The sequence below is a fragment of the Cryptomeria japonica genome, chromosome 8 (genome assembly GCF_030272615.1).
Source record: "Cryptomeria japonica chromosome 8, Sugi_1.0, whole genome shotgun sequence".
Classification (NCBI taxonomy): domain Eukaryota; kingdom Viridiplantae; phylum Streptophyta; class Pinopsida; order Cupressales; family Cupressaceae; genus Cryptomeria; species Cryptomeria japonica.
In genome coordinates, this window is record NC_081412.1 from 340,507,107 (window position 1) to 340,520,932 (window position 13,826).

At 37.2% G+C, this 13,826-nt stretch overlaps 1 protein-coding gene across 4 annotated transcripts in view; it reads right to left on the reverse strand.

Annotated features, from left to right (window-relative positions):
- Window positions 1-13,826, reverse strand: part of LOC131078898 (uncharacterized) — a 139,499-nt gene that overhangs the window by 83,519 nt on the left and 42,154 nt on the right. The window contains exon 2 of one of the 4 annotated variants that reach the window (XM_059209781.1): window positions 427-541. The exons of the other annotated variants lie outside the window; for them this stretch is intronic. The gene's annotated coding sequence lies outside the window, so the exon portion shown is untranslated. The remainder of the gene's footprint in view (window positions 1-426; window positions 542-13,826) is intronic. 4 annotated transcript variants of the gene reach the window in all.

The following is a 13,826-nucleotide window of genomic DNA, read 5'->3' on the forward strand; positions in this document are numbered from 1 at the left end:
TGCTTTGATCCATATATTTGTGCTTCTTGTTGCGATCATAATTACATATTGTCAACCAGATGCACTATTACATATACAACCAAAGGCCTCAAAGATGGACATATAATATTGTGTTTCTTCACTACAGTGTACAAATATGTAGGTAATATTTGAATGGAAACTATGATAGGAAAAGCAAAACCATAGATCTGCATATGATCCACGAGTCATTCAATGCAATCACAGAAGCATTTATAGATAAGGATACCACTAGAGAGAGAGAGAAAGAGGCAATACAAGATGTCTGCTTTCTATTCATGTGATTAGGACTGATGAATAGGCCCAACGCCATTGATTCTATTCCTATTTGTTTTGTGTGCTCGTTAATATACAAATCAATTAACTACTATTCCTTTCTTGATATTCGAATGAAGAATTCTAGCTTACTTCATCTCTCTGGCCACGCTCAATAACATGCAATCTTTGCCATTGGTTGAAATAAAACAGGCCCTTAGGTAAAAATCATAGTGTATTATCAAGCCTGCCAGCTATAATCTAGTAGCTGTACCATCAGATATAAAAATTTCATCAATTGGACACTGTAAACAAGCTATGTCAATGATCAGCTACACATTCCATATCATTCCAGCTTACAAAATATTTTGATGTTCTACTCTACATTCCAAATTATCAAAAGATGTGAACTATGATACTAAAATATTTATCCAAGCATTAACCATGCAAATTTAGTAGATTTGTAAATAACCAACTATATATTCTAAATAATATAAGTTTTTGACACACGTATACAATTTTGTTCTCTAAAACTTCTATGCAAAGCTTTAGCACATCCAATATAAAAAAAATGATCTGATTTATACAATATGCACACCGATTATATGTTTGAATAATCAACAAAACTTAATCTACTTTCAAGATCTGTACAAATTATTTTTGTGTCATACTGCAAATTCAAAATCATGTATGATTTGTATGTCAAATATGGTTTTGTAAATGACATGCCACGATTGAAATCATGCAAATTATTGTTAATTGTCCAACCATGGTAAACAGATTCTGCACTCAAACTTGCAACAGTCTTCTCATTAAATCTGAAAGGAAATACAATGCATTTGCACAAAACTAGAATAATAATCTTTTAATTTACCCTTTCTTTTACAGATGACGAAAGCTGATCTAATTAGAAAAAGCAAAAGCCTAATCTAATTCCATCTAGGGAAGTTTACCCTTCCTTGCATGAGTCGAACTACTTAGAAAACTGAAAGTTTCACTGAAAATACATCTGTAGCTAAAGATGGTACTACGTATATCTAAAATACAAAACGCCCACTATTAAAAAAAAAAAGCAAAGTCTAAATATAATCATCTAATTCAAAGATAAACTGATTGCAAAAGGTAGACTCAGAAGTAGAAAATATATACTGCTAGTAACTCCAAATTACTTATAGATTATCAAAATAGATAATAAAAATTGTGCAGTCCATAATATCAAGTTATCAACAACATGATGCATTCTTGAAGCTACAAATCCAAGATTCAATTCACACACAAAATCTGGTATCACTCATAAAATATCTGAATAGCAGTAATCTGACCCTACATATCTTAGTAGCAGAAACACTTGATGGGTCAGACCTATCTCAAAGAGCTCGAGATAGAATTTTGCAGGTGTGTTGTTTATCTCTTATGCGACAGAAAAATAGATCGCTGCTGACCTCCTCACTCCCTGTTGATTCGATGTCTAAGACCTGCAAATATAAATGGATTGCTAACTAGCACCAACAGCACTGATGCAAAATGAAGAATAAGGATGTCATCCCACCTTCCTGGCCTCTAAGGCTTTCGTCTCAAATGCCAAAGCATTCATTTAATGCAAATTGAATAATAAAACTCTAATGTCTTCCAATGAATCCATCTCCTTTAAATATTCGCCAGCCACACTAATCCTCCAAGTCGGCCCAAAGGAAAGAAAAATAAAATTGTATCATCCAGGTCGGTCACAAAACAAAAAATTGATCATCCAAGACAAGTTGGCCTCACAAAGCAGAATTATTTAATATTATTAATTTATTTATTTATTTAAACTATTGGTGCTGGCTGACCCAGCCACCAATCGGAGACATTACAGTCTGTTGGTGTATGTTTTATCATTCACCGAACATTAGAATAAAATGTCAAGGACACTCTACCCTCTCTTGAACAAAATCACTACATGTGCCAAGATTGCAAAGAAAGACCACACGGCGACTCCAAGGTTTATATGTGTGAACACGCGACTTTATGTTGGATATCTTCCTTGGCAATGTATGCTGAAATACAAGGGGGACTTACGCTCAACTAATGTTGATCACAAGTTAGGACTTAGACGAATATAACAATAACTGCTCTCTCTTTTTTTTTGATTTTGAACTTTTGGACTTCAAAAAAGGGTAAAAGGATAAGGGTTTAGAAGTTTTATGCTACTCCTAAGAATTCGGGAGACGCTAAAGATTAGGTGAAACCTATCAACGATACTTTGTTTCACCACACTATGGACAACTAGACAAAGCAGGTGCAATCTTCTAAGGTTGTGCTTGAAATTTTCAGACTACAAATGATACCATCCAACAAACAATATTCATCCACAGTAGAAGTTAAGCATCCACGATATAAGCTCAGCCTAACTTTACGCATTGAATAAAAATCATCTATTCAAAGAAAGTATGAGCAATTGTTTCACCAACCTATACTATCAAATCCTTCATTCATTTAACAACTTTGAAAGCAAATTTACTCTAAACAAAACTATTCTATGTTGAAGAAAGATATGGAACCATGCAACCATGTGATAATAAAAAGGCTTCAAAGCAAACTGCAAATGAACTTATATTATCAAAATAGCTTTAAGCAACAATTTCATAAATCTCTCCACCACACTAAAATGAGAGAATGAGAGTTTATATAGAGTTTCTGAAAACAATTGAAAGGCCGAGATCGATCTAAGATCAACGGCTGAGATTAAGACAGCACAATTCTAGATAGAGTTTCCCAAAATAACACTAGAAACAAATGCATGCTAGACAAGTGGCACGAAGAGCCATCTCCCTAGAAAACACATCCTTATCCTCGCGAGCAGCAATGTGTTCAATGAATCTGGACACAATCGAGCCGACCTCTTCCATAGTGACATGTGGCAGCATATTGATCCTGTATTCCCATCCGTCCAAGTCTGCACAAGCAGCAAAAGCAATCTCCTATTTCAGCTCCTATTTTTGGAAGACATCTCGGATGGACAAGAATTCTGATGCGTTGGTTAAATTTTGCTTAAGGACTAGTCCTATGATGGTGAAGAAAATCTCGTGAGTTTTGAGTTTTAGATTTTCCAGCCGCATATCACTTTCTTGGATGGTCTCCTTTTCGACCAAATTAGTAGTTGTGAGGAAGATTTTGCTTTGTATTTCTTTAATCTGCTCTTCGGTCTTAGTACAATCTGCATTCACCTTCTCCAGGACTTCGCTCTGTCCAACCAATGCAAAATGCCATGCGTTGAAGTCATATGCAGCCCCTGCTGCAGCTATCTTTCCATCAATCAGTTCCTGTTTAGGCATGCCTTTCAACACTCTAAGGCACAAGATAATCATGTCCTGAACATCATGAAGGTTAGCCCATGCTTCTACCATGCTCGCAATTCTGGAGAGCAAGAAGGAAGTCTAGCCATATGTTAGCATCAATTTGTCCACAAATGTGGTTGCTCCTTCTCTATTGCCTGCCATCCATTCTTTAGCCTCTCTTGTCGTCACTTTTTCTTCTTCAAATTTTCCAATTGCTTCCTGCGAGGAATTCATGAGTGGAGGAGTTGTCGAATTGCCTTGATTAAGTGGCTTGGTCAAGTGTTGAATGTATTCATTCAGGCGCTCAATTTCCTTTTTGTATTCTCTTTTCTTTCCTACCTCTTTGTCCAGTCTCGCCTTCATGGAAGCGACTGAATTGTCTAAGTCTTCCACCTCTTGACCCTTTGTAGTTGCTCCCAAGTCAAAGGTGGTAATTTCATACTCCTGATGAGTTATATCTTCTTTTGACTTGTCCACTTTTGGTACAGCAATCTGAACTGTACGACAACCTGTCTCATCTCTCTGGATTGTGGAGAACTTCCTAGTAGGCTTCTTTGCAGCAACCTTCCCTAGTCTATTCAAGAAATCGGTCGTGTCATCTTCTTCTTCCTAGACTTCCACTAGTACTTTTACTTTCAATCTTCCTTTCAGCCAGTGGGGAAACATAGGTTGCTCAATGCCTTCCTCTTTCTGATTACTTTCTTCGCATGGAATATCTTGAGCTCCTCGAAGAGCGGAAATCATTCCCTCCTGAAACTCATCATTAGGCTGTCCAAATTCTGCTACATCTAAGAATTTCTGGGTGATGAGTTTCAGGAGGGAATGATTTCTGGCTGACCCTGTAAGAGATGGTGATAATCATTAGGCTGTCCAAATTCTTAGATGTAGCAGAATGGGATGGCTCTGACCTTTTCTTCTTTTGAGCAAGTTCCTCATTCGTGACTTCCTTCCCTTTTGACCTTGAAGGGTCATCAACTGCTTCCTTCCTTTTTCTTGAATTGATGCTTTCAACTAGCCTGGACTTTCTTCATTGGAAAAGTATGATTCCATGGCGCCCATCAGGTTATATGTGAGAGTCACACCTCTTCGCTTCAACCCTTGGACCTGCTGGTCAACTCACCATTGCGAATATTTGACAGTTGGCCGCATCAAGGTGTTTAGATCAGCGAGTTCTGGTTCTGACCACTTCACAAGAGAAAGAGACCAATTTTCATCAAAGAGCGGTTGAGTGTATTCTCCATCGTCTTCCAATTGATCAGGAACACGGAAGAGCTCAATTGTTCTGATCAAACTTACTAGCAATCTAGACTATAGCCTTTTCCTGACTTCGAACTCATCTAGAACATTTGCCCAAAAATCTTCAAGTCAATCCTATGTCTGTACTTTTATCCATTCACTGATCCAATATGACTATGAGGATCAAAATCAGCTCAGGATCGAAAGAATGTGAATGGATACCACTGCATCTCCAACTTGGCACTCTCAGCTGCCTGCGTTGTTGGACAAGACTCTAGCATATTCCCAATGAAAAATGGAAAGGAAATAGCTGCCTTCTGCTTTGTTCTTTGGAAGCCCTGATATGTTTCCAGCTGCCTAAGGACTTCAAGCAAGACAATTCTATTGGTGGGATAAATCGGAGGCCAATAAGGACATCCGGTAAACCCCTAGACTCTTATGTATGTGAATCTCGGAAACTAGATAAACCAGGATCCATACTTGATTATTAAACTTTTGGCTTCTAGAGTGAGTCTCTCACGGGTTCCTCCTTGCAATGTTCTGGTGATATACATCAGGAACGCATAATTTACCCGCCTGAAGTGGGCCTTCTCGCTCAGCTGCAGTTGTGGATAACAGTCATAGGATTTAAACTCATTTTCACCATTGCCTACCACCCTCTGCAAATCAATCCAGTGTATCTCCAGTTTCTTGCCAGCGGGTAGACTATGTAGGAGCTCATGTAAAAGAACTTCGTCCTTTCCAAATTCTTCAGCTGTTCGTCAAGATTATCACTGATTATTCGGGACCAATTGAACATTTTAACACCTGAGGTGATCTCATCAATTAAGTAGTACATCCATGTTTCAAATGGCGCACCCTAAGGGTTGCACATTACTCTGTTCAACAGCAGGATGAGATCACCATAGTCTTCTTTAAAGTCAGTGCGGAATAATTTCTTTGGCACCTTCTTGAGATTGGGTCTTGGCTTCTCTAGCCACGACTTATTGACATCGGTTGCACGAAGTTCAGGATGATCTTCATAGAGTCTTCTAGTTTCCTCCTTAGTTTTATAGAAAGTCCTGTTGTAGCTCGAAATCTCGAATGCTTCCTGAAATGCTAATTCTCCAAGATGAGCCAAGACTCTTCCATCTGGCACAACAATTTCTCTTTCTTGGGTATTGTAGTGTATGGCACATTCAACCATAAGTTATGCACATTCCATAGCTGGTGGAAATACAAACGCTTGGACGATGCCATTTCTCATCATCCGGCGAGCAATAGGAGTTGGCAAAAATCCATCTAGCCCATACATTCTCTTTCTGAAATCTTTGAAGTCTACGTGCCCGAGGTTGGTGTCTGTGACATTTTCCATTTGGAATTGATTTTTGATTCCGGTTGCAACCCTTTACGGGCAAACTTCATTTGAGATTTCCTCAAAGGTCCTCCTCTGGTTGTCATTAACCTGCAACAAACATAAAAATTCAACATTACTTTTTGAGAAAATTTAAAGTTTTTAACTCTGATTTTGGGCGATTTACTCGAAAATTTCACTTTCAATCTGTCAAAAAGCTAAATTTCTGTGAAAAATCAAACTGAAAATGGAAGAATTCGGCTAAGGGCTTGGTAAATTTCGTGAAATAAATGATCAAGACAGAAGAAGAACGAAAGAAATCAGTCAAAAATATGGATTTTTTAACTTCTGGAATTTACTTTTGACTGATTTTGACGAAAATCTGCCTTCAACTCTATAAATTCTGTCTTTAATTATAAAAAAAACACTTTATTCCTTCTTCCAACACTTTGAAATTTCACTTCTTCAAAAAACAATCTTTCGTAACTTCAAGAGAGAGAAAACCTCTTCACAATTGAACTCCAATCTTCAAAAATGATAATGAATTGAGAGTGACAAGTTGAATTGATATAGAGTTGAGAAGTTCGATTTTTAGAAACTTTAAGTTTTTTGTTTTCTTTTTTTATTTTATGTTTTATTGATATTCATCGAACTTGGACTTGTTTTATTTCTCCCAAAATGGCAACTTTACCTTCCCTTTGAGCAAGTTGGCATAGAAGCTTCTTGATTCTTCTCTCGAATTCCAAAAATTTTCTAAGTGTTGAACTTTTTCAAAAAATTTCCTAAGTGTTGAACTTATCTTGAAAATATTCTAAGTGTTGGATTGATTTTCAATTTCCAAACTCAATTGATCCTTCGTTAATGGTGAATTCTATGTGCTTCCTGTCAAATTTGTCTGTTTCTATTTTCCTCTTCTTCATGGCGAACTTGATTATATGTATGCCATATTCCATCTAGGCGGACTTTAATAGTTGCATGCCACTCTTCTATGTCTTGGGCGGACTTCAAGGCTGATTGGACATCCTTGAGCGGGGTTCATCCTTGGCTTGCCATATGCATTCTTGGCAAGGCAGACTTTTCTATTGGTTTGGACACCTTCCTCTTTGGTTGGGCGGACTTTGAGGTCCTTTGGACATGTTTTCCTTAGTGCTGGGTGGACTTGACATCATGTTAGACCTTCTTCACATTCCTCCAGGGTGGACTTTAAGCTTGATCTGCCATCTTTTTCTCCTTGGGTGGACTTGACACATGTCCCGCCATTTTGATTTGATGCCTAAGCAGACTTCACCTTTGTCCAGCCATTTGTAGGGCTGACTTTCTCATCAACCGGACATTGGTCCTTTCTAGGTGGGCGGACTCAACCTCATGTTTGGACATGTGCTTTAAGCCTAGGCGGACTTTAACCTTGTGTGTGCCACTCCATGGCAGACTTGGCCATTGATTTGCCATGTCCCCTTGCCTTCTTCCTTGGCGGACTTTGGCCTTGGACAGCCATTCCATGGCGAACTTGAACTTCTTCATGCCATATACACCTTAGGCGGACTTGAAGGTTGGCCGAACATTGCTTAACTTGGGCAGGGCAAACCTGATCTTGGTCTAGCCATAAGTTCATGTGCCATCCTCCAACCTTGCTTGCATTGCCATCTTCAAGTTTGATCTACCATGTTGCTTATCTGGAACATCTAGAACAAAACCCTAGCCTGGAGATTTTACCCTGCTTTTTACATCTAGAGACACAATTTTGATTCTGAAGACACGAACATTGTCACCATGACCTTCTTCATGAACTTCTTCATGCCATATACACCTGAGGCGGACTTGAAGGTTGGTCGGACATTGCTTAACTTGGGCAGGGCGAACTTGATCTTGGTCTAGCCATAAGTTCATGTGCCAGCCTCCAACCTTGCTTCCATTGCCATCTTCAAGTTTGATTTGCCATGTTGCTTATCTGGAACATCTAGAACAAAACCCTAGCCTGGAGATTTTACCCTGCTTTTTACATCTGGAGACACAAATTTTGTATTCTGAAGACACGAACATTGTCACCATGACCTGTGGAACCCAATCCTAGGTCTACTTTCATAAAAGCTAAAAAAGCAACAAAAAAAAAGCAAAAAGAAGGCCAAAAAAGTTGCTTCCCAAAAGCCAAAAAAGTTGCTTCCCAAATTGGTCCTAAAGTGCCAAAAAATCAAAAAAAGTAAAAAGCAAAATTCCTAAAAAATAGGAAGGTGTCAAAATTGACTCAAAGCAATTGCGATCTTTGTCCTTCGGGCCTTATGAATGCTTTGGTGGTGTCCAGACACTGATCGGAGCATGATTTCTCTATTTGACCTAGATGACCTCAAAAAAAATTAACTCTAAACTCTCAAAAAAAGGAAGACATGAAATAGCAGAGCTAAGACAAAACCCTAAAAAGCCAACAACAGGGGGTCCCCATTTGCAATGGGGTGTGTGAAATATGTAACAACACAGTCCTATCCCAAATTGGTTGTCCTCCTCAAGCAATTCGCACTCTATATCCAACCAACTGCCTTCTACACTTGTATGTCTCAAAACAAAATACCAAGATCCCATATCAGCCTCAGATTCACTATTCCACTACCCTACTGCACTAGTGTGATATAAACAACTCCCTTCATCTTGAATCCCCAGCTGTAGCATTGCATTCTCTTACTCAAAATCAGAATTGTGAAACCATCTTATATCAATAAACATTGAGCACAAATTTCCACCAGAAGCATGGCTGAGATCTCTTTCAACATTGCTAGGGATGAAGGTCCATAATCAAGCTTATGAATAATCCTCATCAAAGATAAATGAACTATTAGATCCCACATCAAAATGTATAGGTAGTTTTGGACCAAACAGTATTTGTATCCTTTCACGTTTCCCATGTAAAGATATTTTTCATTATGGTAAAACTGAAACAGATCTGTGTTATTACTCCCATACCTTGAGCTGAGATGATTAGAATCTATAGAGTATTTAACCTCCTTAGCTTTTGTGAGACTCACTCCGACACAATCATCCTTGTGACTTAAAATTTCAGAATTAGAATCAACTGAGACATCCTCCTCAATTGCATGATCCTCAACATGGTGACTCTGAAAATTTATTACTTGCTGCAATGACTCCCCTTTTGGTAGGTTGATACGTAGTTTGTAGATCGGAATGCTTGTTTCTATCTTAGCCTCTTCATGTTGAACAAGCAATGCTTTTTCAACCTTAACTTCATTGATAGTTTGCTCTTGTTTTGACTGGTCTTCTATATTCTTGGACTCATGATCATTAATCTCCTTCTTAGCAACTTCTTTTTGTTTTGATTCTAACTTTTCCTCTCTTTACCAACTCCCTTCTTCCTCTTCTTGGAGTCCTCTTTGTCTTAAATTCATAGAACTCAAAGATAAATCATTACAAACTGCTTGACTTGGAGCATTATATGCTTCACGATACTTCACTATTTCATCTTTTGGATGAAGTGGTAATTGTTATTCCTCACATGGATTTTCTTCCTTTCACAAAAATTTTGCCCAAAATGTCTTCGCAGGAGGATAGTTTGAAATCCTATTATTAGCCAAGTTACTTCTTTTTGCATGAGGCTGATTGTATCTACCAACCTTCCACTATTGATTCATATCTCTTAGGATGTGAACTATCTCTACCATAGAAGCTCTCATAGAGGATTGAAATTCTCTATTTTCTTTGATAACTTCCTGCATATTTTCTTCATTCATTTGCCTTACAGCAGTTCCCACAGGCTGGCAAGAACAATGGCTCTGATATCACTGTAATGAGCCAGAAATCTGAATGATTCCAGTACTTGTTCTTATTTGAAACTGTTAAATTCAAAGATTAACTGATTGCGAAAGGTAAGACTCAAAAATGGAAAAAATACACTACTAGTAACTCTAAATTACTTATAGATTATCAAAATAGACAAATTTAATTGCACAGTCCATAAAATCAACAACATGATGCAAGAGTCGATTCACACACAGAATCTGATATCATTCATAAAATATCTGAATAGCAGTAATCTGACCTTACATATATTAGTAACAGAAAGAAACACCTGATGGATCAGAACTATCTCAAAGAGCTAGAGATAGAATTTGACAGGGGTGCCATTTATCCTCTTATGCGACAGGAAAATAGATCATTGGTGACCTCCTCACTCCCTGTTGATTCGATGTCTCAGACCTGCAAATATAAATGGACTGCTAACTAGCACCACAGTGCTAATGCAAAATGAAGAATAGAAGATGAGGGTGTCATCCCACCTTCCTGGCCTCTGAGATTTTCCTCTCAGATGGCAGAGCATTCGTTTAATGCAAATTGAATAATAAAACTCTAATGTCTTCCAATGAATCCATCTCCTTTCAATAGGTGCCAGCCACACTAATCCTCCAAGTCGCTCCAAAGGAAAGAAAAATAAAATTGTATCATCCAGGTCAGCCACAAAACAGAAAATCATTCAAGACAAGTCAGCCTCACAAGGCAAAATTATTTAATATTACTAATTTATTTATTTATTTAAATTATTGGTGCTGGCCAACCCAGCCACCAGTCAGGGACATTACATGGATTTAGATCAGACCTTGCAATGTTTGTAAACAGAAAATAGAAGTTGTAGACTAGTATGGCTGTTGTTGTCAGCATAAATTGCCTATTGTTATGTTTGATAATATTTGTTATCCGACAAGGTATTAATTAATTGTATTGAGTGGGTTGTCAGTCTCGGGTGGTTATGTGTCGGTTGGTTGACGGTTGTGTACCTCTCGGCAACCGTCGGGTCCTTTAAATATGTTGTGTACTGTCAAGGAAGGGGGATGGTATTGTCGGATCTAGTGTAATCCTTGGCCGACCATCTTTGGTCTCTTCTCTGTAATAATTGAATGTGCGAATAAAGATATATTTTCTGCCGTGTCTGGTATGCATTGTCATGTACATTATTATTTCCTGTATTTAATTTACCAGTTGTACCAGGAAACAGCTGTTATTTGGAGATGTATGGCTGAACTGTACAATGCTAGAAAAGACTGTGATCAGTCTGGAAATGATGCAGATCTGCCAGAAATAAGATTGAAATGGCAATATATTGTGAAATATATCCTCCCAATGGTTGTGCTCAGCTACGGTTGACTGTCATAGACCTGAATAATTCAGATCCAGCATCTTTTGCTGCACAATGACTCTCCTAAAATTCTGAAATCAATATAGGGGTCTTCAAATATGATAGGGCAACAAAATACTGAAATTTTCTTGCAAATCCAAATTGTCTTATTGCTAGAATATTGCATGAAATCTCTAAAAATCAGCAATAAACATTGTAAAGCTACTGTAGCGGCACTGTGGCAGCTTGTAAAATGTCTTGAAATCCTCAACAAGCTGGCACAATTGTGATACCCAAACGGAATCACCCAAAATAGGAAACAAGGGTTTTCATCCTTCATCCAATATGATAAATTCCAAAGGGTTTCCGTCCTCTAGAATTCAAACATGCCAGTTTAAAAATACTCTTAATTTCCTGTTTTTTTTCATTTTTTTGTTTGAAGTATTTAAAAATACTTTTATTCTCATACTAGTGTTTTAAAAAAACTTTTATTTTAATTATAATAATATCACTAAATTGCCAGTTTGGGTACAGGTATATGTATATGTGTGTGTGTCTATATATATATATATATATATATATACACACACATACACACACACACACACATATACATACATGCATACATACATACATATATGTGTGTGTGTGTGTGTAACATGTTCAAAATTATAAATACATATATGTGTGCGTGCGTGTGTGTGCGTGTGTCCAAAATTATCGATTTAATTATAAGAAGTTGAACAATGATACTCATAATTGTCAATAAATAGAAATTAGAATATTTAAAGACCTCATATTCATAATTTGCAAAAATTAAAATAATCAAGTCTCCAAATATCATTACATTAAAAATTTGAATTACAATCAACATTTAATAGTCTTCATATTCTTCTTCATCAAAAGCATCAAGGTCAACATTTGGTTCAATTTCATTTGACCCACAATCAACTAGATTGCCACTCCCCTTAGGTGCGTCAAGTGTAGAATCTGCCTCATCTATGGAGACTTTGGCTAGCTTTTCAACTGTAGCATCTAAATCGGCAAACTTAGAGATTAGATCCCAATTCTTTGTCACACCCTCATTGTATTCAGGTTTTTTATGTGACAAGAGACGAAAGTTAGAGTGTATATAGACGAAATCATCTAACTTTTTTTTGCACCAAAACGGTTGCGCATAACTAAGTGAATGAAGGAGTTTATACTCCAATTCTGCTAAGCTGAAAAAGAGCTTGCAGCCTGTTGAGTTTGCATACAACATATAGTACTTGATTTTATATATTCAAAACTTTAAACATAAATTTAAAATTATATTATTATAAAATAAAAACTATAAATAGAATCAAAGGGAAAACGAGAAAAATAAAAAAATAAAAATAAAAAGATGCATACTTGGGAGAGTATTTTTATTGGAAGAGGCTACAAATAAATAGGGCCTTGACCATGTAGATAGCACCATTCCTATATTTGTCTAGAAGAGTGGAAACACCATGATTTTTTGAAGATATGAAGTGACCAAACTCGCTCAAGACAATACTTTGGATACCTCTATCTGAAAATGTCTATCCAAATGTAGCCCTACAGCTAGCAGCAACCTCCCCATCCCTATATGGTGGCACCCTCCTTGGCAATGAAAGAATCACTTTGCTATAATACTTTGGCAACAAAGCAAATGCTAAGAGCTGTAAGGGGGTGGTCATTTTGTTCCAACAATCAACAATAATTTTTTGCACAATTTTGAAAATGTTTACGTTGGTGTCATATTCCTTGGCTTCTATTATTGTTCTTATTTTCTCAGCCATGGAGTCAATGCCGTCATAAATTTCACCCAATTATAGGTGATTAGTATCAACCTATCCTATCATGCTCATGATGGGCTCAATGAAATTCAAAACATATTCCACACGAGCCCACCACTCATTATCTAGGATCAATGCTTTTACTTTTTGGGCTCATTTTGTGTTTGACTGCCTCCATACACTCCACAACTTGATGACCATTGAACTCAAGGCCTCTTGCACCTTCACAAGTTGTCTTAAGACGATTGTGTGAGATGCAAATCAAGTTTCAGGAACCTCACATGGTATAAAAAAATACATGTCACATATCAACAATAAAAAATTGAAATTAAAGTAAAAAAAATTAAAAAATAAAACTTAAATTACCTTCAACAACTCCAATTTGGAGAATTTTCTGAAGATGCCTTGTGACATGACTATTAGTCACAAACGTTGGGATCCTCTCACCCTTCGTGTAGATTTATTTCAGCCACTCAATTTATCTGCCCATCTTTTGAAATATCAAATTGAGTGAGTGGACTACACAAGGTGTCTAAAAACTGTGACTATATGTACCCTGCACTACAAAACCAACTGCCCTACAGATTTTACCATTATTTGTTACGACTTGGACAACATTTTCAAGCCCCACCATTTCAATGGATTCAATGAGGATATTGACAATGAAACTTGCATCTTTTCCTTGCCCCTTGCAATCCATTGCCTTCAAAAACATTGCCCCTTGAAATCAACTGCCTTCAAAAACATTGCCCCTT